This window comes from Geospiza fortis, unplaced genomic scaffold, assembly GCF_000277835.1.
Source record: "Geospiza fortis unplaced genomic scaffold, GeoFor_1.0 scaffold40, whole genome shotgun sequence".
In the NCBI taxonomy this organism is placed as follows: Eukaryota; Metazoa; Chordata; class Aves; order Passeriformes; family Thraupidae; genus Geospiza; species Geospiza fortis.
The window spans coordinates 25,310,786-25,338,227 of NW_005054297.1; the positions used below are offsets into that span (position 1 = coordinate 25,310,786).

Genomic DNA, 27,442 nt, shown 5'->3' on the forward strand with positions numbered 1-27,442 from the left:
TGCTCTATATTAACTTGCATTCAGTGCACACAGAAATAAATGTTTCTTGAACGTACTCGCTGTTTCTGCAATGAAATTCTGTAATTACATAACCCTAACATGTTCACGGTTTCTAGCAATAAGAATGTAATGTAAAACATTTACGCTTCACATCAATTAACTGTTGGACTTGACCATGTTAGTGTTCTTTTCCAATCTAAATGATACTATGATCCTATAATAATTAATCCTATTGAGAAGATATATACATATATATATGTATATGTATAACTGCAACACTACTTCATACTGAGTGCTTCAATTTTTAAGAAGGCTGCAGGGAGAAATAGCTAAAATCATAATCACTTAAACATGTTCTTTCCACTGGGCTTTTCCCATTTGAGGAAAGAGTTCTTCTCTTACAGGTAGAAAAGAGACACCCAGGGAAAATTTTGTCCTATGTGTCCTGTTTTTTCCTGTTTCTCTAGGAGACAGAAATCACCTACTGAGCTTTTAAATTCTTAAACTGAAATTCAAGTTTTAATTTAGTTACCCACATTCAAGGCCAGATCTAGGTGTACATGGGTCACAACTCACTGCCAGCAGCCAGTCTCGCTAGTATTTTATGCCTCTGTCATGACATAAGAATTCATCATAATAATTTTTTAATAATTGCATTTCTAAAATATAGTATAGCTAGTAATTTTGCTATGTGCTCAACTCCATTAGCATGCTCATTCCTCAGAAATCTTTGATCATATAAAACTGCCAGCAGCTGGTTTACAGAAAACCAGTAGCAATGGTACTAAATGAAGATAATTCACTGCCCATAACAGTGTCATTTTCAGAAGCATTTGATTCTTGACTGACCAACTTCTTCTTGCTGTGCATCATTCATGCTTAGCCATTAAGATGTTCAAAGTTCTCCAGGATTCAAGGTCAGGAAAAGTGGCATGTAGCAATGTGATATGCTTGCTGAGCCTCAAGCAAGGGATGGAAATAAAGCAATACTTAATATTTATTCACATTTTCATGGTAACAAATGTGAACTGCATGTATTTGCTGGCAGGTAATTTCAGCAGAGATGGATAGCTATGGGGCAAATGAGACCATCCTACTGTGGAGTCACATACAGTTCCTCTGATGTAGGAGTTCAGTCTTTAACCTCATCTGACTTAAACTGGCTTATCTTTTAAAAACTCGACCAAGAAATATGATAATGAGATAATGAGGAACATCTTTTTAATTGTAAGGGTTCTACTGGGTTACATTTCTTGGATTTACTACTTAAAATCAGAAGGAAACCTGAGTATGATCCAGCAGCATCTACGTAAGCGTAACAGCTGTAAGTGCTTAGCCCACTGTTCACTGAAACTGCACGATAAAGATACTTCACAATTTTTTAATTCTTAATAAAAATTGAACTGAGGTTAGGGAAATCTATCCCCAATGGAGAGTCAGTCCCAAATAATGTCAAGAGCATGAGAAAAACCAATACTTTTATGGCAGAAAGCTTGCTCATAACATGATCCCTGTGTACAGAACATTGTTTAGAGATTTTTGAACAATCAGCTTTGATTTAAAAATATGAATAAATGTCAATTCTGCGTGAGACACATAGGTTAGTGTTTTACCCTCTGGCAAGAATTTGAAGTCCTATAAGACTAGAAATTCAATCTGTAAAAGAAACATTTATTGTTCAATGTAAAGGTAACAGCCAGTCTTCCATCATTACCTTCATTGTCCTTCAACTCCAGTAAGGTACAGTCTGAGAAAAATTCAATCACACAGAAAATTATGCTGGTCTGCTATTTTGATTTACTTTCTAATTCTGTGAAATACCTTTCAAATGCTGTATTTGCAGGACCACCTTTACAACTGCTGTGTCACTTGGAATTGAATTCAGGTCTAGCACTAGCAAGTAAATACCACAGACATCAGTTCAAGAATAAGTTTAGGGTCAAATTTCAATCTGATGTGGATGCTAATCTTTAAATCAACCTCATGCTAAGCCACTGCAAAAAAAAATATGAATTGCTCTGTCCTTGTTTCTATATTAATACCTTTTTTTCACTAATGACATACTCTTGAATCCCATACTAAAAAGTCTTTTCTTTACATTTGTACTTTTCCCTTTTTGAATTTACTTTTCACCTGCTTTCTGCATATTACAGTAGTGAAGTTAAAATGCTAAAATGTTCATGAAGCTAAAATGTTATTTAATTTTGGCATTTTTATTAAGAGAACTGAAAATGTTGTATGAGATTGTGAACACTTGCGGTTGGCTCTGGCAGGTGTTTTTAGATTTCAGACCAAAAAACTCATTGGAAGGTCATTAACAGAACTAACAATTTTAAAGCAATTTGATTCCATATGCCTGGTGCAGGAAAACTTTATGACAATGTTGGAAAGTTAATCTTTCTTCGCTCTCTTGATCTTTAGCAGAAAGTTCTGACTGCAGATCAATGAAGCTCAAAGTTACATTAAGCTGACCAGCAGCAGGGTATAGGTGAACCAGTAGCACAAAGAGAGGCTATTCTTACTTTCAGCTCTGTAAGGAATCAGCTGGAGTCTTTCCTTTGACTCTTGATTGCTCTGACATTTAAAGGATATTTACCACTTTCTCGACAAAACTCTAAGATTGACAATATCTATAGAAAGTGCTTAGGATCCAGAAATTCACTGACAGAAATAACACTGGACAAGTATAAAGTGACCCTTTAATTTTCTTTCCTACTTAAATAATTATTTTTACAGAACTTCTTACAACTCACAAGATACTTGTCAGTGTCTTGAAGTACTGAAGTTTAGAATTCCTTATCTAATAATGTTGCTAGTCATTGTTAAACTGAATTTCTGGTGCACTGAGGTTTGACCTTTCATGACAAGATCTTCCAGCTGAGTGCGGATTAGATGATGGGCTCGGAATCAAATTTCGGAATTATTTCAACAGCATCACTCTCAGATTTTTCTTTAAGGTGACATACAAATTATAGAGAAGATATTTGATTATTCACATCTTAAACAGAAACTTTCTTTTCTGAAACAAAATGGTGTCTAACAGGCTGCTAGTAAAGGCACACACACGCCTTAAAGCAATGTGAAAAATGTCCGGAAAATTCTGAGTTTCCGCTAGAGTTAATTTGATTTAAAATGGTTGCCTTGGATTTAGTTATTCAATAACCACCACCAGTAGACACATGAATGTCAAGTGGAATGAAAAGATCTTTTAATAGGAGTGTTTTGGATAAGTCCTTTTCTTCAGGCAGAGTTACTCTGCTCACTGTCAGCTTTCCAGTAAGAGAAAAGTGTCCTTGCTTTAACCTTGGGCAGTCAGCTACTTTCCCTGTACTCAGTAGACAGCTGGATTGCACTGCTGAAGAAAGGGAAGGAAAAGGTCCATTGGCAACAACTATAATTTATCAGAACAGTGAGAACTCTCATTGGGGGAAATGGAAGGCAGCCATCAGCACCAAACTAAACATCAGCTAGATCTGCAACTTCACTTTAGCACCAAGTGCAGAGGTTGTACTTCCTATCAACAGTTAGGCAGATAAAAAGGATGAGGGAAAATAGCAAGCATATGTCTTAGCAAATACAATGTGATCACATTTCTGCTAAGTATCTGGGTGGAAACCTGGAACTGAGAGAATTTCACAAGAACATTCAGAAACTGCTTCTGTTCCAGCTTTTCCAGCTCTTTGCTTCCAGCTCTCCAGTTATATTTCCTTTCCTTTTCCTATTTTTCATTCATCACCATTTTTTGTTGCTAGTCAAAAGTAGTTTGTTTTGTTTGGTTCAATGCTTTTTCTCAACAAAATAATAATAATGAAAAACATCAAACAGAAATTTTTCCAAGTATTTCAACAAATTATATACAGCTCCAGTCATTTCCAGGCTAATAGTCAAATAGGTACAGCTAGTCTTCCCTCAGATGTCAATCTTTTCAATTTCATGCATCCTTGCTGTAAACCACCATCCCCAGTAAATAATAAATGAATATATTTGCCATTAGGAAGAATAAGTGGTACAATCCTGAACTATGGAAACTGTTGGAAGGATAAGTAAAACACAACAATACAGAAATACTTTGTGTCCTTAATATCACCTATAAGATGATGCTAATTTGTGGCAATTTTAGAATAATTGAAAAAATTAGAAATGGTGTGGGGAAACGGATACATTTTGCTATTCAGAAATAGCTAGCTTATTGAACTAAACATGTTCTTCAGGAGAAAGTATGCAGATACACTTGGTAGAAACAGAACCCTTCATAAATCCAAAGACAGGACAAAAATTTAGTTCCAAACTTGAAAATCTCAAATATGGTAATTTTAAAATTGATTCATTACAGAGTTAAAATCTTCTATTCTTTGGACCTCTATGCATCTCAGCTAGCAGTCTTTTTCCTCTAACACTTGGATATAATTAGAGCTCAGTGATTAGAGAAGACATCTTTTCTGCTTGCCGAAAGGACTGGGCACCTTGGGGCATCTGCTCTGTGTTCATAGTTACTAGGGTCACTTATCTACAAACAGTAGACTCCAACTGCAACAGAAACACAGAACCAAAGCAAGCTCAGCATTAATGTTATGATTCTATTTATGTGATAATAATATATAACCATAGCTATGGGAAGCTTAAAAAATACCTCCACATTACCCATTTCTGTTTTCTTCTACTAATGTCAGCCAGCACAGTTACTCATTATTAATTCAGTGTTACTCCCAGGGCTGGGTTTCATAGGAAAGAAGGACCAAATCAATCAAAAACTCTCAAGGGTCTAGGAAGCCCCTTTTACCAAAATACGAAAGAAGCAAGGTTTTCATATTTGAGATTAGGAAAATTATTGACTTCTCTTGCTCTGAGGTCTTAGGTGTTCCAGTTACTGGCAATGTAGGAGTATGGCATATACTAGCGTATAATATTACATTACAGGGTAATAATATAATATTGCAGGGTAATATTTTGAAATTAGATTAGCTGGTATAAGGTATGCTATGTGTCTGTGGAGGTTTGTGCATCAAACAAGAATATCCTAAAATGAAGAAAAAAGCATCTTGGAAAAGAGAATTTTATTCACCCTAGATAAGGGAAAAGAGAAAGAATGTTGCCCTCATCTTCCTGGCTATACTCCAGTTTCACTGTAAATTTATTGTAGTTTCCCATCCCTTCTTGGTACTAAAGCACTTCTGGTGCTTTTTATTTCTCTGACTCTCCTTCTCATTGCCCTTTTGGCCTTGGTAATAGGCTGTAATTACTCAGGTGTGTTTTAATCTCGTCAAGTATAACCATGGTCTGGTTGCAAACTGAAAGTAAAGTAATGTTAGGTAAGTGGAAATTAGATGTTTTCCATCCACTAACTGATAAAGAACAATAGCCCTGCGCTAATTGCAGTCAGTCATGTGATTTACAATCCCCATAAACAATCTTGTTAGGGCATTTTTGTTGTGTGTCTGTTGGGGGTTTTGGTTGATTTCCTTCTATTCTTTTTGCACTCCCCATCTGTATACCTAGCTCTTGAGAATAAATGGTAAAATCTGAGAGCAAATATCTCCATACAGAATGTCCTTTCTATACCTATCCTTCCTGCAAAGAGCACTTAAAACCACAAAACCCAGTATCTGCAAAAAGCTTTTCTTATTTAAAAAAGTATATGGAATAAAGTTAGCTGAAAATTGGCCAGAATAAATACTTGATCTAGTGACTGTTTGTTTTCCTCTCTAAACATCCAAACTAAATACAAGTTTGAAAATTATTGTTTTGTTGATAACATACAAATAATAAAATTCCTCTTCTGTTAAAAAAATTATCTTACATTTGGTGGGAAAAGTTTCTGATTCTTAACAGTAACAATCCCTTTTTATATTTTTTTATATAACTATCTGGGGAGTTACACTCTATAACCTTAGACTTAAGAAATTTCCATCTTGCTCCAGTGCAGACAGTACTACTAGCAAAAGCTTCAGGTGAATTTCTTTAGGCACACACAGATGGACTCACCATATCATCAGAAAAAAAGTACAAAAAGAGTAGGAACAAAATCTGCATGTTTAAAGAGTCACATAATGTGACAGTGCCCCCTTTGTATGAGACCTACAATATCTCTGACAGCCCTCCAGATTTTTCAGTGCAATTCCATAGCTTGGAATCACAGTATTAAGGTTTGACTTCACATGGAATCTCAAAAAGTATTTTATAAGTACAGCATGCATCTCAGCTTTTTATAGGCAAAAGTTTAAAGACATTACAAACAAGCAAACTCCAATTGTTTATAGATTGCATTCCTATGAATTTAATAATATTTTTCAACTATTTATGATCATCAGTAGACATGACCTTTTGAATTTTGACTGCTGTACAGACAGTTTCCTCCTAAATTGAAGAGGTCAAGCTGTCCCCAGTTAGATCACTAGTTATCCCACAGACTTTTCAACTTCTCATCTGGAAATCAGGCTGTGTTCATTTCTCAAAGCAGTGCTGTCCTCGGGCCTTATCTGAGATAGGAAGCACTGTCAGAAATACCATCCTAGGCACTGCCCTGTGATAGCCCTGACCCTTGCCGTGACTGCCCTTCTGTTTCCACTGCTCTGTAGTGCTTAGTTGCAGTTAACTGCACACCAGCCACAGCTGAGCCTGCATGGTGAACCAGATAAGTACAGAACAAAATTTGTTAAACAACACCTATTAAATCTTTTTCACCCCGAGGTGTTTCACTACACAACTCCACAAACGCGTTGGCACTGCTGAAGAGGCAGCAGAACAGGAGGGTTGTGGACACTAATGAAGTAATAGATATTGGGCAAGCTTCTATTGCATCTGATATCTCTGATCACCAAAATGTGTGTGATGACCTGTCTGGAGTAGTAAATGGATAGATAAGTACCAGAAGGGCAGAGGATAGGAAATCAAATCTGTGGGGAGGAGGATAAAAAGGCAAGGACATTTGCAAAGAAGAAATGGAACAGGGAAGCAGAAACAAGACACACAATGAGAGATTTTTTCTCCTTTAATGGCAAAGGAGCATTCCTTAGCACACGTGTGTGTCATGCTCATACATGAGAAGTCATATCAGTCATACCTGGGGATTTACAGAATTAAAGCGAGACACATGCTTAAGAACCCTCCTGAAAAAACTCACAGCTAGCACCTGTGTTAAGAAAATGGAACAAAATGTTATGCTCCTTTTTTTCCCTAACTTGGTTCCTAAGGAAATCACACACTCATTTTAAATTAAAATTGTTTATTTCTTAAAGACTCAGTGTTTGAAGGTGCAATAGAAAGTTCACAGTTCCTGCTTTGAGGAGTAATTTTCTTTGGAAAAAAAAGATACAACATACCAGTTTTTCTGTACTAAAGGTAGTGTCCCCCATTAGCCTGTAATGCTGTAATGTATTATTAAACACTTATAGCTACTGTTGATGGAATATACTACAATAATAGCATAGCTGGAAAAGTCTTCTACATCTATTTCAGGGTAATTTATTCCATATTGGGCCAACTGGAAAGCTTTTCAAAGACTGTCAGCACCATTAGCTCTTTACTGTTGAGGCAAAAGCAGGAGTATTGGATGTGTATTGATCTGATGTTATTCTGAGACTGCACAAGATTTGGAAGCTGGACAGAAATAGATATGTGGGTGTAGCAGGAAAAAAAAGAAAAAAGAACCCTGAAAAACTACTCATCCACACCAAAGCACTGCAGAAAGATTATCCAGGCTCTGAAAACAATTTGAGAAGGGATTTCTTATCAGCATATTGATTTCATTCTTCTTCTTATTTATATATCCAGATGAAAGGCCCATTGATGCCAAAACACAAACAGAAAAAACCAAATTAATAAGAACCTAATATTATCTATATTTTATGCATATTTATTTGATATGCAGTCTCTTGTGTATTCAGAGATCTTAGATTTACAGTACAGAGGTAAATCACTGTTAGAATTTACTTGTAAGGAATATTTTCCAAGAATGGGGTTTTTTTCCAATATAGGTTTTAACTGTAGTTGCCTCATACCTATTATAATACTGCAATGTTTAATTAGTGATATGTGTAGGCTCAGCTAAGAGCATGCTGTGGTTGTATACATTAACCTCATCTAGATATGTATGTGAATTTTTTACAATATATAGGTTTTCAGTTACAAGTTTCAGAATATGGATTCCCTTTGTACTGAACATACTTTATACAGAAATTATGCTGTTGAATAATAAGACCTTGAGGAGTTTACTCTTAACCTGAACTATTTTGTGGACCTGTTTTATAACACATCCACACAAAAAGCTGTAACCACATCTGAGATGACAGCAAAGTGAAAATCCTGTCTGAATGATTCCAGTAACCAACCAAAGCCTCTCACATCAGTGTTTCTTTGAAAAAGAACCTTCCTTCAGATACTGACAAGATCATCAGGCCTTCCTTCCAACCACAGTCACCTGCAAACCAGTCAGATACATAGGATGCAGACATGACTTTTATATACAAAGAAAGGACAGACTTCTAGTAATTTAATGGGAAATATATCAAAACCTTCCACCAAAAATTTAAACGTGAAAGAAAATCTGGATCTGAGTGGAATACCTAGAAGGCTCCAAGAAAGAATCTGGCTATAAAAGGAAGCACATTTCACATTTCCCAGGGATGGGATACTTCTGTGGAAATCAGTCACAGAATAAGAGAGAATTGTAACCCTAAACATCCAGAAAGCTGCTAGCAGAGAACCAGACCTCCTGAGACACCTTTTTGGTTTGATTTGTCACTAAGTAGATCATAACAGTGGGGTTTTCTTTCACTTTGTTACCTATCTGAACAAAATTTCTGAACTATATTTTTAGTATATATAAGGTGATAACGTATTTTTATGATATTTTATCTTATAGTAGGTTACCATAATATCCAAACAAGTAGCTGGCTTCCAGCTATTCTTCACCCAGAGTGAAGTGAGTCCACAAAGGTAGGTTTCCAAATACCTCAAGATGTTCCCTGCTCCTCAGTATATTCTTTTTCTTCTGGCATAGAAAGAATACAGACCTGTTGGAAAGCAGTTTCTTCCAAGACAAGGAATGAAGAAAAATAGCAAGAGAGAGGCATGTTTAACTTCTCAAAATCTCAAGGGAGTTGGAACTAGACCAGAACCTTCTTTAGAGAAATAACTCTGATTCATGCAACTATTAATATTGCTTCAGAAAAGAAAGCTTATTATAGTAAATATCTGTCAGGATTTCGATCATTATCTCATCTTTGAAAAGCCAGCATCATCACATGCTTTTCATTTTTATTTGATCCACAGTGTACAATATGGACCGTATTAGAAAGATCAGGTTTTATTATTGACAGACAAATGAGCTGTCAGGAAATTCTCAGTCCTATCAGAAATGACATCTTGATTTGTTCATAGTTAAAGAAGTTCAGAGATTTGGTAGATGAAAGAAAGCATGATCAGCACTTTATATTAAGGACTTAGCATGTAAGAAAGACATTAAAAATTAATCCTGAAATAGGAGCATGAATTTCACCAGAGTATTCTGGTGAAATGGGTACATTTACAGTGTATGAAAATGGGTACATTTTCCCAAAAAGACAGGGATATTGAATTTTGAAAACCAGGCAAAACTAGATGTTTACGACTGCTCTGTTTAGAGCAGACTACTCTGTTTTACTGGTGGAGTAATATCCAATGCTCTGTTTACTTAACTTTCAGGAGTTCTCACTAAAAGTTTCCTATTGAGATGAATTTACTTCTTTATCTGCTTTATTGAAGAGTCAGCTTTCATTTTTAAATGAAATTTGATTTTTCTCTCCGTGTTACAGTAAACAGCCTTGACTGCTGTCATGCAAATGAATAAAAACTCATACAGATGGGCTTCAAAACTGTCAGGTACTATTTTGCAGTTTTACCCAATTTAAGCATTTTGCTGAAACATTCAGAAAGGAAAGATCTGCATCCTTCATGCCACATCCATGAGGGTTTTAGAGACTTAAAGACCACATAAGTGAGAAATTGATAGCTGGTGGATAACAATGTAGGATCATGTTTTTCTAACCTGATGGCCCATTAAGTATAGATTCACCTATTTTACATCTCTCAGCCCCTATAGGCATGAGGCAGAATGTGAGCCAAAGGTCTCTGATCTCAACAGGTGCATTTGATTCGCTGAAATGGTTTTGGACATGAGTCAGAATGAGCGCTGGTTCATTCTTTTGCTGATGTTGCAGTTTCAAATGTAGAAAGCCATATAAGATTACCGATTTTGAAAAGAGGGTCCTATAGCTTATAGTTCTAATTTACTTTTTTCAAATAGGTATTTTTTATTTAATAAAATTTTATACTCCAAAAAGTGATTTTATACTCTAAATTTACATTTCCATAATTAACAAGCATAGACCTATGTGAGATTACTACCTATGCAATATCATACATACCCATGGGAAATGAAAGAGAGGGGTAAGTATAATGGGGTATGGATTTATTGACATCACAGGGAGCTGTGTCATTAACATAAGAAATATCACCATGGATCCTACTTTTTAATCTAAAATTCAACCAGAAATGTAACAAAAGAATAACAAAATGTCATTGGACAGCAATGGTAAGGAAGCAGACTTACTTCAGTTTGGAGTAAGTTCCTGCAGAAAATAGTAAAATTTTAAATCCTACTGCATATCTACAAAATTTTTTTATTTATTATCAAATTTGCAATCATAAATTGATAGAATTATTCTGTGATATCACAATTTTAAACACCATGTTCTAATAAACTACACAATTTGAATACACAGTCCAGTTCTATTGTTCATATAGCTTGTGGTACGTCAACATGCTGATGATTTTTTTACATATTGCCTCAGAATTTAAGCTACAGTCAAACAATGGAATCTATTTTTAGGTTGAATAATATATGGTTTGGGCCCCTGGCAATTTGGTAGAATTGCGCTAGATCAGATATAGCTTCTCCTTCAATAAAAAAAGAACACTTAGATAAATCTGAAACCAGAAACCTGTGAGTACTGTGGCTCCAGTTCATTTAGGAAGGGCCAAATGGCTCCTTCCTAAATGAACTGGACTTACACATATTTAATAAACTATTTGCTTTATCACACTGCCAGCAATAACATCTTCCCTTAGACAGAAATAGACTATTACATTATCAAATGCTCAACCTTTCAACCTAACCAAAGATGTATCAAAAAAGAAACTGCAATTATGATTTATCCAAAAAGTATTGCTAAATTTCTAGATAAATCTGAAGGAGGAGTCAGGAAGATATTTGGTAGAAACAAATACCACTGATAAATAGAAAGGAAACTCCCTATGAGTGGGAAACTGGATGGGTGTCAATATCTGTATATGAGCTGGCAAGCTGTCTTGAAAAGCAGAATGAATTTCAGTACTTCCCCTGCTAGTTCTGTAAACAATTATACAATAATTAGCCATGCGTATCTGAAAAGAGAAAAATAATATATTTTTCAAAGCTAAAAATCACATAGATAAGTTGATGGCTTTCTGACAGCAGATTACTAGCAACCAACAAAACTAATTTCTGATATACGCTTAAATGCAATTTCACTATGTTTATTCATCATACAAACTTTGAAAAAATCAAAGTATGGAATATTTTGTATGTGAGGGATGGGCCTTTTTCTGACCATTTATGGGAAAATGAATTCATTATGCAAATACACAATCACATGTTTGGCACAAGGAATTTACTCATTTCCTTAGCTTGTCACATTGTGCAATTTGTTTTTCAATGCAGACTTCTGCTTGTTATTAATAATAAATAAATCAAAAGTTCTGTTTTGTGAATGTCTCGCAGCTGGCCCTTCATAAATCTAAAATGCCGATAACTATCAAGTACTGCAGATACGCCTTAGTGGGAACATTCCAACTGTTCTGGTCATACTGTAATTTTTGTTTGAGAAATATGGTTTTAATAGGGTTTTACTAGAGAAAATGTTCACTGGAAATGCTTAAGCTTTTTTTAAACTCAGGCTTGATATTATAAAGCAAATGTGGGAAAATAGGTGGAATCTATGTTGTTAAACACTCCCCATAAAGTTCACAGTCTTGAGAAAATTTCTAGTACCACAGAAATATCCTCGCAAGTGAAATAATATTTCTTTGTTCCCTGTTAATCAAAAACCTCCAGGGGAGCCATTTTTATACATTAGGAGAAGGGGGAAAGATATTTGGAAAACATCAGCCAGTCCATAAATCAGACAATGCTATGGTATTATGGAGAAGAAGAGTCAGCCTAATTGCTAGCATATTAGAGAAAAGGAGATAGAGATTTCTAAAGGTTGCATGGGCCCATCTTTCAATTTTCTTGGATCTTGTCAAATAAACTTCATACATGCCTACTTTCAAAATGTGAATTTTGGCTCTTAAGAACATTCTCCACTGACTGAAATATAAAGCTATCTTTTTGCTCTGGAATCTATATTCTTATCATAAAATCTTAAAACATAAAGCTGGAGGGGAACCTAAAAGGTGGTTCATTACACTCTCTGCCTGCACCAAGCAGGATCAAAGTGCATGTCAGATGTTCATGGCAAGTAGACACCTCTCTAACTTGGCTATTCAGGCCCTTAGTAGTGAAAGCCTTTTCCAAGAGTCTACCCCAGTACTTATTTAAACTTATGAGTAGCCATCACATTTTGCTAAAATCTAACAGAAATCCTTCATGGCACAATTAATTAATTAATTAATTAATTAATTAATTTCTTCTTGTGTTACCCAGCTTTAGTGGAAACATTTTACTTATTTGAAGACGTAAAATACCTCCTTCTTGTCTCCTCTAGATTCAACATTTTCCCAGTTTCACAGATTCTGATAATTTCAGAACCAGCCACTGACCGTCTCCAAGAGCCAATCCCTGCAGAAAGAGGAGTGTCCCAAGGCTGACCCCACAAAGCAGCTCCAAGGCTCTCCCACCCCTGAGTGGAAGCTGTTGCACGCCCTGTCACACCTCCAACACTCCCCACTGACAGATCTCAGTGTGGCATTAGTGTGAACCAGGCTCATCTATGGTCACTGCAGGCCAAACTGACCTCTTGCCAAAGACAGGGGTTCTGTCCTGTGCTTGAGAGGCAGCACCAAGATCCTCCCCCCATGACCATTCTTATCTCAAAGTCCAACCCTGCCTGAAAGTGCTTGCTGACTCTCCCAGGAGGATGCTGCTTACAGAGATAATAAGAACACTCCCTAACCTACTATCCAGATAGATAATTAAAAGGGTTGATAGTGGACTACACAAAACTGCTGAGTATAGTCTTTGAGTCTGAATTCATCCTCTAATGATTCATCTTGCGTCTAGACTGTGTCCCCTTTGCTTACGAAAATATCTACAGCCCTAATGTAACAATATGTAATACCCTTTCTCTACTGACAAGGGGTATTAACCAGCCCTGAGTGGAAACTAATTAGATTTAATGTCTTTTTGACAGGTCTGTATTGACTATAACTTACCTCCTTTTGTTACTCTCATTTTTCAAAGTACCTACAAATACTTAGCTTAATTTTTAGTTCCAGTATTTTTCCATGGATTGAAGCAAAGCTGACTCATCAATAATAACTCTTTTTCAGTCCATTTAAAGGGAGACACTAGCTTTATCATTTTCATAGAATATGCTGAGTTGGCAGGGATGCATCAGGATCATCGAGTCCAACTGCACAGGACCATCCCCAGGAGTCACACCATGTGCCTGAGAGCACTGGCCAAACACTTCTTGAACTCAGACAGGCTTGGCACTGTGACCACTTCCCTGGGGATTCTGTTCCAGTGCCCAGTCATCTTCTGTGTGAAAAGCTTCTCCTGATATCTAACCTAAACCTCCCCTGACTCAGCATCACACCATTTCCTAGACTCCTGCCACTGGTCACAAGAGAGGAGAGATCCTGCTGGAGTAATATCCAATGCTCCTGATATTAAAAAAAAAAAAAATCCACAGTTTTTCCTACTAGGCAAATTGCAAGTATTTACAAATCCTCTGCTTGAATCGCTTACAGTATGTCAATTAACTCTTCCTGTTCTGTTAGAGCTTGTCAAAAAGGAAATTTTTAATTTTTCACTTTAATCAGAATTAGATATATGGGCATAATTCTATATATTCTACACAGCTACTTATTTTTAAAGAGAGTTTAAAATGTAAAACAATGATAATAGTTACATTTTAGGAGTTCCCAGGTAAAATCAAATTAAGAAAAGAAAGAATATTGTGAAAGAGGAATAAATTTGTAAGATAAAAGAAGAAAGCAGGAAAAAAAATCCAGCATAAAAAAAATCCCCCAACAAACCCAAAGCAAACAACATCAAAAAAAACCAACCAAAGACAAAGACAGATGAGAGTAAGTAGAATAAACAAACTGTTATTTAATCTGGATTTAAACTGTCTCTTCAACTTAATCATATTCAAGATTTATTCTTTAGGGTAAAACTACTAAGAAAATTACATTCCAAACTGTATTAAAAATAATTTGAACAACCTCAAAAGTATTTAATTTCTGTTTTGCAGCTTTTGCTAGTATATTATTTATCATTTGGATCACAATAAGACAAATTCCCCAAATTAGCACGGCTTCACCAAAACAGAGAAGAAAAACAAAGAAATATTTAAAGATACCAAGGTCACTCTTCCTTATGTTCCTTGGCCACACACTGCTTCTGAATCCCTTACACCAGCAGAGCTGACAGAAATATTCTGCTTAGCTTCTCAATAAGGAAAGGACAACTATTGGTTTACAAAATTTTTTCTACCAGAGAACCAAGCCCTGTGTTTGTTCTTACTTTTTTATTTGCTGCAGCAATATTTTAAATAAAGGAAATTCACTTGATATGCAATATGCAATAAAAACTTGACATACATATGTAAATATAATTATGCATTAAAAAACCCAACTCTTTTCTGTATTTCAGACATCACGTACTGTGACATCACCTTATAATCCTTGTGTGGAAAGCTTCCTATAAGTCCACAAAACATTACTAGTACATTTACCTTATAACCTGCAATGCTTTTAAGGGTTGGGTGGGTGCGGGGCTTTTTGTCACATCCCTCCTGTTTTGTGGAAATTTCCATTAGGCCTGAAATAGTGCTTTGTTTTCTAGAGTCCAACATACATTGCACTAGGCAGGTCTTTAACAACCTTGCTGCTGATACTTTGAAGATCATCCAATGACTTTTGCAGAGTGTCTCTGCATCCCGGAGGCAACGGGATACAGCATCTTCTCTGTGAGGTGCTCTGGCAGTACTGTACCATCCTCACTGCTCCATACAGCAGCACCAAACAGAGCAGAGTCCCATGCCAGATTATTTTTCTCTTAGTTTTACTTGTTCTATAAACAAACAAGACAAGACAGAATCCAGCTCTTTAAAAGACCAGTTAAGAAAACATAAAAGAGTAACTGGAAGACAGAGATTATGAAGTTAAACTGAAGTTCTCCTAGATCACATCTGCCAATCTGATAAACCCACATAGTTCCTCCCCTGCCACCAACGAATGTGAAAATAATGTCTGCAGAGAGCAATTTGTCTTGCTGTGATGAGAAAACTGATCAGCAAGTGCCCAGTAAAATTAAGTACACAAGTGAGATTTTTCAAGAAAGAAGTAAATAAAGCAATAGAGAGGATATGAAGTTGCTGACACTGAATTTTTTTATCCAGCACTCCTTTTGATTGAGCCAAAGAGCTATTTGTGGAAAAATAAAAAAATGCATAAAGGCAAGTAATAAGTGTCATGTCACGGTGCCGTTAGACTGCTTTTTTGTGTGAAGCACAATCATTTGCAAATGTTAGCTACAGTTCAGGAATCCTTCACTAAAATTTTATTTTTAAACAAACTCTAGGGAGGGAAGAATACTGTGACGCAGAAGTAAAACAAAAAAAGATCACACAGCAAGCCAGTAAAGTGGCTGGTCACTCCGTCAGTTTCCCCGGTCCTGAATTACACAGAGGCTTCTCCAAAATATCTCAGACTGACACTAACAGGAGTATGACAATAGAGAAAAACTAAAAGGAACCTCTCAGTCCTCATTTCTACCAAGCTTCTTCACTTTGTCATTCTGCAGAGGACCTTGGCAGTGCTCATTTTATCAATTCTTACATATTCACATCCTCCCTTCTCTAATTTTTATCTGTACCACCTTCAATGTTCAGATTCAATACTGAGGACTCACAGAGGATTTGGGAGAGAAATCTTTGGGGCTATTGCCAGCAGCTTTTCAGATAGATGTTAACACAGTACTTGGGAGACTACTTGCAAAACTGAGTGTTATGGAGATTATAAAAAGATAGAAATGGTGAAATTAATCTAATGTACACTTAAAGAAAAAGCATTCACATTTACCAACAGAACTTCACTTAGCAAATTCACTTTTTTCACATTGTCCTACTCATTAAGGCAAATTTGTGTTTGGGTGTTGTGCAAGTGGAATAGCTTGCTGCTGAGGTAGGGAGCTAGGACACTGGTCATCATGGCAGCAGTTTCCACGGCAGCAGTCACCATGCCACCGGTGCGCAGAGGCAGCGCCGGCTGGGAAGAGCACGCTGTGTGCTGCACAGTGTGCCTTGCTCACAGCTTGACTCCTCGTTCCTCCATCCTTGCACAAAGGGAGATGCTCTAAGTGCACTGGGAGCTGTGCACAGCCAGCCAGACTGAGCCCTCAGTGATTACAGAGAGCAGAGCACTGCCCCAGATACTGCCCAGGGTTGTGAACACCTGATTCAGCACAGGAGATCTATTCCCTGGGCAGAGCACCTGGGCTTTGGGATGCTTACAGTGGCCAATCAACGCATCCTAACTCACATACTCCCAAACACAAACCAAAATGCAGTGAAAGGAGAGGAAGACCAGAACATTCCCTTTAAGAGGATACGTTTAATCCAAACAAAAAATGTAACACAGGCATATCATTAGATCCAAAGAAGTTGGAGATTAATTTGCATTAAAGTCATGTAAACTAGCATATTGGAAACATCGTAAGGAAATCCCAAAACTCTGTGACAGCAACATTTTACAATCAATTTAAGGTAACAAAAACTGTGATGACTTTAAATAGTAAGCACAGTGAGGCGATCAAACACTTTGAGTGCTGTCAGATGCACTTTATACTCTCTCCAGTCTCAGATTCTCCTGAGCTGGGTGCCTAAGGGAGACAAATCACTTGGCTGCTACAAACTTTTGATGAAACTTTGTTCCTGTACCCCAAATTAACTAACAAGATACACAGCCTGTGATTACAAATTTTCTTACTGCAATGACTCGCACCACAGTTCCTCAAAGCCTATTATACCCCCACAGTCTGTGACAAAGAGTCAGATAAAAATAGAACAACTTTTCTGTAGCCCTTTAAATATAATTGCTTGGGTTTTTTAAGGATCAGTATACATTTGGGTGTGTCTGGAAACTCAGTTCTGGAGGAGGCAGGTCAAGACAGAGATAGAAACAAATTTCTGGTGCACACATACACTGATATATACGATCTGTGTCAATGCTTTCACCAGAATCATTGGACTGCAGACAGACATTGCACAGCATTAAAAATTATGCTAGTGATGGAAAATCACTAGAAGCTAATCATCTTTTGGAGTAGGTGGAAACTCCTACATCTGAACTGCATTAAGTAGGATGGGATGGACCTTCACAATCTGCTCAAGTCTAGTCCTTGGGAACTCTCTTCCATCCCCTTTTATAGGAGCTGAAAATTGATGGGCCAATTTCCCTAAGGACATAAGCAGAAACTGTTCTCTACTTCCATCAAGATTTTAACTCATGAATGTGTGTTACATTTTTCAAAAGAAAAACAAAAACCACAAACCAATAGCTAATCATCACATTTAGATTAAAAACATTGAAATGAATGTTTATAGTTTATTAACTGTTACGAGGACATAGCTTGCTATTTATTGAGTGCTAGATTTGTACAAATACAGAGATTTGGCAGTCATGAAAAGCAGCAATTTCCCTTTTCTCCCCACTTCTGGTCCTGACATGTTGAGGTGCTGAATGCTCATGCATCTTGTGGAATGCTTGAACTTGCATAATTAGATTCTTTCAGGATCAGACTGAATGGCAATTGCCAAGTAATCTTCCTATCTTGCCCTCCTTAGTTCCTATGAAGCTGCCGGGCTGCTCCACAGAGCCCATTTCACCCCAGCAGCCACACACCAGATTCCTCCTACCCTGACTCACAGTGCAGCCTTGGGCTGTGCCAGTGCCTCCTGCCTGCTACACCCTGCTGGTCTGACACCCCATGGATTAGGAGCCCTTCTCAACAGCCAGACCCTGTACAGAGGGAGGAAAAAGGTTGCTTTGTCCCATTAGGTACCTCAATAAATGTTGAGGCAGGGCTTCAAATCCCTCCCACTGTGGGTTATCAGAAAAGGTATTTAAATAGACAGAAAAAACAAGCAAATAGTCTCACTAATGCACTGCAGAAAGCCTGCTGGTTAATTTTGTTTCTTTAAAGATTACTTTTAAATTAAGTGCTGGCAGAGCACTCTAGGCTTTATTATTCCCTGCCCCAGAAGCACCAGAGTGGGGAAACCAGCTTTCTTGTCAGAAAAGAACTAAAAACCTGTAGGACAAAGAAGACGGTGGAAAAATACACTACAAAGAAATATATGTAATGTTTCCTATAATCCTTAGGAAACCAAAAATGACAATATTGTGAGTCAGATAGTGACTTCTCTCTTTGTGAAGTAACACCCTTTAACATTTGAAGGGAAGGCAGAGTCTGTTGTGTGAGAGGAAAAGAATCATCCTGGCTTCTTTAAAGTAAACAGACTACATTCTAAAAATAATGCAGCATGTAGGATCACTATTAGAGAAAGGTGGAAAATAAGCCTGACATTCACATATCCTGCTCAGAAAGTCATTCCTAGATCTGCTAAATTCATTGTGTCATTGGACACACTGAGGTCTTTTAATTAATCAGCAAAACACTGAGAATGTGCTAGTAATTATCAACAACCTTGATGACTTCAGTGCTGAGTTTCCTGGGCTGTTTTGGTTTTAATTTTTTTTCCATTCTGCAAACATCTTTAACTAAAATCAAATCCATAAGACATGGAAAGATATGGCAAGGAGTTACTTTGTGCCTCAGGCACAGATATTTTCTTAGATACAGCAAATTTACTGATGACCTGACATTTTTGTTTAAAAGCTACACAACTTCCACCCATTTCTTTTGGAGTTTGCAATACATGCTATTTCAAATCCAGAGTAGGCAGACAGATGTGCTTGTGAGAATGGGAGAAAACCCCAGACAAATCAGATGCAAAAAGTGAGGACTTCAAGCAATTCCAGAACAGCTAGACACAGGCCCTTCAATCACTGCCCTCACTGAAGTTTTACTTTTCAGTCTACTTTGCTTTAAAATACAGGCATACATACATATATATATATATTTACAGAGAGAGAGAGTGAGAGAGTTGTAAATAGAAACCATCCTGGCAACATGCTGTGAAATGATCCTTGGATTTCAGAAGGTAAGGCTGATCATTCAATTAAATAACTGAGGGATATAGTACCAGTTCTACTTGAAAACCATAATTAATGATAGATTAGATTCTCAAACTGGATATCTAGGTTGACTCTAAAGGGGGAGGCACTCATAGGATGTTTTCAAGCACAGTATTAGAATAACTTTCTGATTATACTTTTGTTGAGGTTTTTTTCTTTTGTATCTTTTCAAGATCAAACTCATACTTGCTCATTCAGATAATTTTTTTTTTCATGTAGGGCATAGTTTTAAACAATACAGCTTTATAGGTCAAAAACAGACCTGCAATATGCTTTAGGCTGAAATTTGGTTTGTTTTGCATTATTAAGTTCTAGTTGTAACAAAGATGGCTTTAAAGGGTTGCTTGCCCTGAATGTGAGAGATTCTTGCAAAAGTTAAAAGAAATTTTTTGTTGTAATACCGAGTTCCAGTTTTGAAGGATCCACAAGACACATTGTGCAGGACTGACATAGATGAAATCTGTCTGAAAAAGCATTTGCTAGCTCAGTCAATGAGCCCTTCATGTTCCATAAGCTTCAAATGTTCTAAATTCGGCATTTTCCTTCACTACTCTTGATCTGCAGAACAATTTATCTAAGGAGCAGACTGTAGCAGAGGATCTAAGTCTCGAGAAGAATCTATTTTTTTAATCACCTCTCTGTCTTTTAGAAGTCAGTTTGTTAATGATTTTTTTTTTCTAATACACAGTCACAGGGAAAAAACATTTGAATGCAAAAATAATCCCAATGCTGAATGGCAAATTACCCATTAAATGCAAGTGAAAAATAGACAAGGTCCTGCAAGTAGTTTCCATGGAATCAGTGAAAACTACTGATGTAGAAAATAAAATCCTGTTCCAAAAAGTAAAGTCACTTTACCCAAGGGCATGGAAGACTTTGCTCATGCCAAAGAGCATCAGGAGGTGATAAGCACACCGTTCTGGGAGGTCCTGAGTAAGGACACAGTATCAAGTGGTAAGGCTGGGGGAGATAGAAATGTTTCAGGTTGTATTGGCCTTTAATTCCCATGAATCACCGAGGAGCTGATTTGTTATCAGCAGTAACAGCCTCTGTCCCTAAGAGAGGGGGACGACACAGGAAGCATATGCTCCGGGCTATTTATGAGGATGCTGCCAGAAACGGGTGTAACGTTTTGAACATGGTGACCTGCACTTTGAGACTGTAATTGCATGTGAAGTCATAAACTAGGCAGAAAGGACATATAAGGGGGACATGGAAAGGAAATATAATGAAAACGATTAATACTTGAGTTTCCAACCCATTCTTTTCTCAGGAAAAGCATAAAACAGCATAGTGCAGAGCTCCTGGACTCCACCTTTTAGTTCCTTTAGTCAGGAACAACTATAGTCAGCTCAAGTTTCTGTTTTATCTGTGGTAATGCCAAGCATCTCCTCTCCTAGCAGCAGAGTTATTTGCTCCTGGAGATAGCTGTGTATCTCTGGCAATGACTGGGGAATGACTGGGACACAAGAGCTGCACTGGTGGGTTCTGTGTCCAAAGGGGCAGCCAACACTTGCTTTCAGATACCTACAGACTCTGCACCCATTTCTAGGACCACTCAGAACAAGCTGTCAGGGAATTTGTGCCAATTTCTTCGTAAGTTAGGGAATAATCTTCAATAACTTAGGAGAGTAGGCAGATGTAATGTGGCTGAAATGCAATACCATTTAAGAATCATCTCACATTCTCCTCAGCTATATCAGACATACAAAAATATTTTAGTACAATATTCACTAGCCATTTCCTTTGTCTTCACTCTGATGCACCCCAGATCTACTTCTTCCCTGGCCCCAGGGGTCACTAGAGCTGTGGATATTCAATGCCTATGACTACAGTTTCTCTGGGTTTATTTTCTCTATTACCCTGCTATCTATATCCAAGTAATAGAACTGACTGTTGTATTAGATAGAGTTTGTAATGACAGCTAGACTTCAACATCCAAATTCTAACATCTAGGTCCTTGCATAAAACATTTTTTACTTGTCATGCAGATCAGCAGTAAGCACAATGTAAAACAATTAAAAAAAAGGTTGGATAGAAAAACCTGAAAGAATCTAATCTATGAAAGACTGGGAAATATTTTAACAAAACTATAGAGATTTCTGGATGACTATGCCACAATTAAAATGCTCACTAGAAAGACCTGGAATTCTCATTCATACAATTTTCCATATAAAACTTATCCTACCAAAATTGCCTTGATATACCAGTAAAAAATCCAAAAGCTGTTACACAGCAGAAATGTCTGTGCGTTTTTAACCAGATTGGATGATCAGCTGTCACTGCTGTCTGATCATATGGACTTCTGCATAGGAAAGCAGTTTCTCCATGCCCAAATATATTAAGCTAGAATTTCACCACAAATAGCATTGATGTGGTGTTTAGCAGGGGGGAGTTCTTTGTTAAGACCTTCATTCCTGTTACTTACTATGGAAGAAACAGATGGAATTCAATTTTTCCCCAACTGTTAAGAACGATGAATATCTTCTCAGCTAATGCTGAGGGAGTACAAAGGTGTGACAAAACAGTCTGAAGACCAAAATATAAAATACAATTCAATAGTCAGGATAAATACAACCTTCTCCTGATTTGTTGACTTGGCCCATGACTTCTTTACACATAGCAGACCACCAGCTTGCAAAAACCTAGTTTTAGACCTTCACTGCTATAGTTGTTCTGCCATAATAATTTCAATCCAATTTAAAGCCTGAATTCAAAGCCACTGAAAACAATGAGCACATCTCCTTTGATTTAAAAGATTTTATTTGTCCCAAGAAATTTGATCTTCAAGTATTTTCCATTCTCACAGATGGTCTTTGGTTTTAACCTCAGTTTTCTTACCCTTTGTACTGTTTTGCCATAATCAGTTTTTCTTCCAAGCCTTTCCTCTAACTGAAGATACAAGCTTTCTTTTTTATTTCTGATGGTTGAAACTTCTCATGGTTCCTCATAGTTATTGTAATTTTTGGGGGGATGGGGTGGCATTGTAGCTTCTGGTATTGTCAAAGTAGTTACAATACAACTGGGTGCATTTCATATTACCAGTGAGAACTATTTGCATTAAACGTGGTTTATGTTTTCAGTCATTTAAAAGGGAAGGTGGACAGAACAAGCTAAAAAATATGTTCATAGTCTGTTTTCTCAATGCTGAATCTTCCTCTGAAGCCACTTGGAAGTTTGCCACTGATTTAAATGGGAGACTGATAGGGCTCTAAATTCCCTTTTCTGAGATGTGCCCTCATTTTCTAAACAACACTCTGAATAGTTTCCAACATTCTCTTCTTCCATTCTAGAAGAGAACATAAATCAGAGAACTTTCTCTTTGTTGTTTGTTCCACGTTTTCCTGGAAATTCATAGTGGGGATTTAAAGGAAGAGGATCAGCAATACATGCAAGATGTGTATACACATTTTTCTTTTGAACTCACATCTAAGGTGGTCTTCAGTGCTCTATGATTTTTCCTGTTGTATGCAGAGTGGCTCATTTGGACTTTGGCACTGCTCAATATTTTCCTGCTGTTTGAAATGAAAAAGAAGTGAGTGTGAAGAGGCTGATGCAGACTGGCTCCATCTGCACTTCCTCGCTGGCTCCCAGGCTGTCAGAAAGTCAAGGGCGGCTACAGTCCCCTTGTTCCAGCATCACTTACTCTTAAACAAGGCATTGTTCCTAAACACTATTATTGTTTCAGGTTGTCACTTAAAGGAGATGTTACATGTACAGTTACTTCAGAAATGATGGGTTGTTCTGCCCTCAAAAGGCATGTTTACAGCTTTTTACTCTCTGCAGAGGATGGCCGGCTGCCACTGCTGCTGGCTGCACTTGGAGGATAGCTGCAAAAACTCTTCTTTGACCTAGTGGCTTTTAAAGTTTGTGTTTCCCTTCATGCTCCATGCTAAGCTGTGAAGTTTGCACAGCCATCTCCACCACTACAATGAGGAATGCTAAATTGCTTTATAAATTAAAGGATGTTTCATAGTTGAGGTTTAGAGGAGACAGGAGCAGAAACTTCTCTGAAGGTACAGAAAGGTTTCTGTTGGGAGCAGACAACGAGAGCAAAAAGGTTTTGTCAAATTGCTGTATAAATCATTAGTTAATTATAGACCTTAATCATCTGCATATTGTAGAAAACAGCCATGCTGCAAATCAGATCCACTCTGGCAGCTCACAGACTGGCACAGAACTGAGAACTAAATGCATGGGGAGTTTGTAATCATAATAATCTCTCTAATCTGGTGGCACTGCTGCACATAATGATATTCTGAGTGCAAATCTGATGCAACTTTAATAATACTAGGGAAAACAAAATACAGATGTTCCTGAGTAACGGAATTTACAAACAAATGTGCAGAACACTAAAAAGTAAGATTAAAAAGAATTTACCATCTGCAATACCCTAAAAGAATAATAAATCTGACAACCTGATCCAAACATTTAGAATGCATTTGTATATTTTCAGAACTGCTGTGCTGTTATGAAAAAAAAAAAAAAATGTCAAACTATTCTACACTCATCAACCTCCCTCATTATCCAAGGCTCTCACCACACTTGGCTCACAGGTGCCAGACCACAGCACAAGCCAGCAGTTGGAGTCCTTCACCCAAGGACTTTCAGCTGCTGTGGAGCACCCATTACCACAAATTTAGTTTTCTGACACTTACATTCATTCTCAGAGTAAAAAAAAATATGCAAATTCATATGACATAAAAGATAATTTAAAAATAATTAAATTCAACTCCTATTCTGGAAGATTCAAAAAGAATGCTCAAGGTACAGCTTTATAAAAGAGTTTAATCTACAAATATCCTCATCCAACATGTAGTGGGATCAGGGAGGATTCTTCCACTCATCCAAGAGGATTTTTTTAATAGGGACAGTCTTGTTCAGATTAATTCACTGCTGTGCACATCTCATGCAGGTCATTATGAACATCCTCCTCATTATGCCATTTCTTTCCCTTTATTTTTGTTAAGCAAGCTATTTCACCTTAGTAGGGCTATGTAGCTTATTGCCCGTTGGAGATATTAAATGAGGCTAAGAATTGATGCTCCCTAATATACAGGGGTCTCTGTCACTCCCAACTACAAAAGGGTAGCAATAAATAGGCAGTATCTGTTCACCACAGTCAGTCAAAAAATCCCAGTGAACATTTAATTTGAATTAACCCGTGTCCACAAAAAGTAGACAAGTAAAATACGTGCAGCTGACCAACCTAGTCATGCAACTGAGCAGTGGAAAGCTGTCACTAAGACAAGAAAAGGCAACAAAGTAACAATTTTTTTTTCCTTAAGTAACCATGAAACAAGCTTCTGGAACTGTAATAGTGATTAAAAGACACAAAATTACATCTGCCAGCCCAGCCCGCCGCTGGAAACACCCATGTGACAGCCGGGCTGCATGGCAGCAACTATCTTCATCATCACTGGGTTGACTCTTTTCCTTGCAGCAGTGGCAGTGGGACACTTGTTCTGCATTTCTGCAGTCAACCTGCAAAATACAACGTGCTCCAGAGCCAAGGGGAAAAAAATGCGTGAACACATTCACTATGGTGTTTTTCTTTGGACCAGGCTTCACAAGCTCAAAAAGAGATGGATTTATGGCTCCTGAATTGTTAAGGCTCTCTCTGTTGAACTCAAAGCCAACAAATAGAGGAAAATATGTTGTATAATACAAAGAAGATGGAACACTGGCTTTCCAGAACTGGATGTATCTTGCACTTGGAGCTCTTTCCAGATCCTGTAGCACTGCAAATGTAAAGGAATTGTCCCCAAAAGCCCTCTGATCTCTTTTGCACTTGTCAACCTGATCCAGTTGATACTTTGGTCTCTGCAGAATCTGTCAGCTTTTTTTACTGAACTGCTCACTTCCATCTTTCCCCACTTTTACTGCAGCTCAACAAGTTTCTTTGTGTTTCCTGACTGCTATATCTGCTCATTTTTCATCATCTATTTAGATGTTAAATGTTTTATGGTAGGAAGCATCTGTTTGCTGTGAAGAATAGCTAATGAAATAGGCATCCCATCACTAACAGACATCTGATTGTTACCCACTATTAATTAGAAAGATGAAACTTTTGTATATATTTTAATAGAAAATGTGTTGCTGGCTTTTTTTTTGTTTGTGTTGCTTTTGTGTTTTATTTTACAGATCTCTAATGAGAAAAACAGCACACCTTTGCAGAATGGCAGTAACAAAGTCTCTAGAAAAGAAGCTTCTTTACCTTCTTCAAAAGCACATTTATATTCTTACACCACTGGATATTATGTATGTAATATTCAGCACGTGACAGGAAACCAAGATCAACACCTAAAATTGAACTGCTTTGTGAACCCTTCCTCTTGCCTAAATGTCTTTGCATCATGTCTTAGGATCAAGAAGACCTGATAACTGGCCTTTATAACTGAATAATTTTCAGTTATAAAGAGGCACTATGTTCCTGAGGAAGTCAGGGTTTCTTTTCAGAGTAAAGTAACTAGTAATGGGCAATAGGACAGATATCTGAATAGAAAGTGCCTAGAAGACTAGTAGCAAGAAGAAAAATAAGAAAGGAAAATAGGAAATATGGGGTGGGGCAGGGGGGAGAGGAAATATGTATTCTGGTCCAAACAACATGTCCCTGCAAATTTACACAGTCTAGCTGATTCACTAGAATTAGATTAACACAGCATTGCTCATTTCCAAGTGCAAAGTCTGCGTGCAGAAAATGCTTAATGACAATACTAAGAGGAAACTTGCTGAAGCAGTTAGACACAGATGGCCAGAATAAAGTACCGAAACACCACAGGAGTCAAGTTGTGCTGGGGCTGAGATGAGATTTCCCTGTGCACTGATGTGCTCTGTAGAGGACAAAGAGTGACAGTGCCTACTCTGGAGGAAAAAAGGAAACCTTAGAACAGCTACATGCAGCAGATTTAGGGATGGAGATGTGCCAAAGAGGTTTCAAAATTTGTTTCTCTTGCCAATAATGAGTAAGCAGATTGAAGATTTTAACATATAGATAGCATTCTACATGTAGGTAAAAGAGGAATTAAAAAAAAAACCTTTATCCCTGTATCAAAGACCCTGAGGACAAGGAACCCATCAATATGCTATCAGGTATGGCAGGATTTACACTGTCAAACCTTTGGGCATTCTTTGCAAATTAATGGCATGTCTCTGTCAAGATGCAAAGATTTCTTTTACTCTCACTTGATATGAGCAAGATTTAGGGATTGCTTTAAAATAATGAATATTGTGAAGGAAGGGTGGGGTTAAGCATTAGGGAAATTGAAATCATCTTCTTGGCCTTACTACAAATAAAATTGGATTACATTGAGGCAAGTCTTTCAGTTTCTGTAGATTGGTTCTTTATGTACTTAATACTGAGGTTAGAATAATACTACCTTCTCCCTTCTGCTTTTTTGTGACTTGTGTATTTCCCTCCCTTTAAGACTACATTTTCTGCTATACTGGCTTCTAGAATAAAAGATCCTACTTCTAAACTGAAGACTTTAAGAATCATCGTTCTAACAAGAGTCATGTTTGTAAATCTATCATTTGCTAGTAGATTAATTGTACAGCAAAAGAAAAATAGCTCACTGTTGAGCACAATTACAACACACAGGGACTCATATTTAACATTTTTATATGAACATTGCTAATTCCATACAGAACTATCTGCAATATCATAATATAATTCCCTGAATGTAGATGTTACATGTTGATCCTTACAGCAGGATGGAATAAGGCATTGTAGGTGATATAAAGCAAAAGTGGTTTTGGATCATACACATTCATACCAAAGATTTAAATGGTTGCCTGAAATCAAGGTTTCCCTGACATAAATCTTGAACACAAGGTACAATTACTGCCACTTCAGAGCACAGGTATCACCCTTTAATGCCATTTTAGAGTATTGGATGCCGTTTTTCAACTGTGATCAGTGAAATAAGGTCTGAGGCAG

At 37.2% G+C, this 27,442-nt stretch overlaps 1 long non-coding RNA gene across 1 annotated transcript in view; it reads right to left on the minus strand.

Annotated features, from left to right (window-relative positions):
- Positions 1 to 22,649: 22,649 nt before the first annotated feature.
- Positions 22,650 to 27,442, minus strand: part of LOC102040530 — a 17,976-nt gene continuing 13,183 nt past the window's right edge. Inside the window, exons 3-4 of the long non-coding RNA XR_265218.1 lie at positions 22,931 to 23,015; positions 22,650 to 22,792 (exon numbers count right to left, since the gene is read on the minus strand). This is a non-coding gene — a long non-coding RNA (uncharacterized LOC102040530). The remainder of the gene's footprint in view (positions 22,793 to 22,930; positions 23,016 to 27,442) is intronic.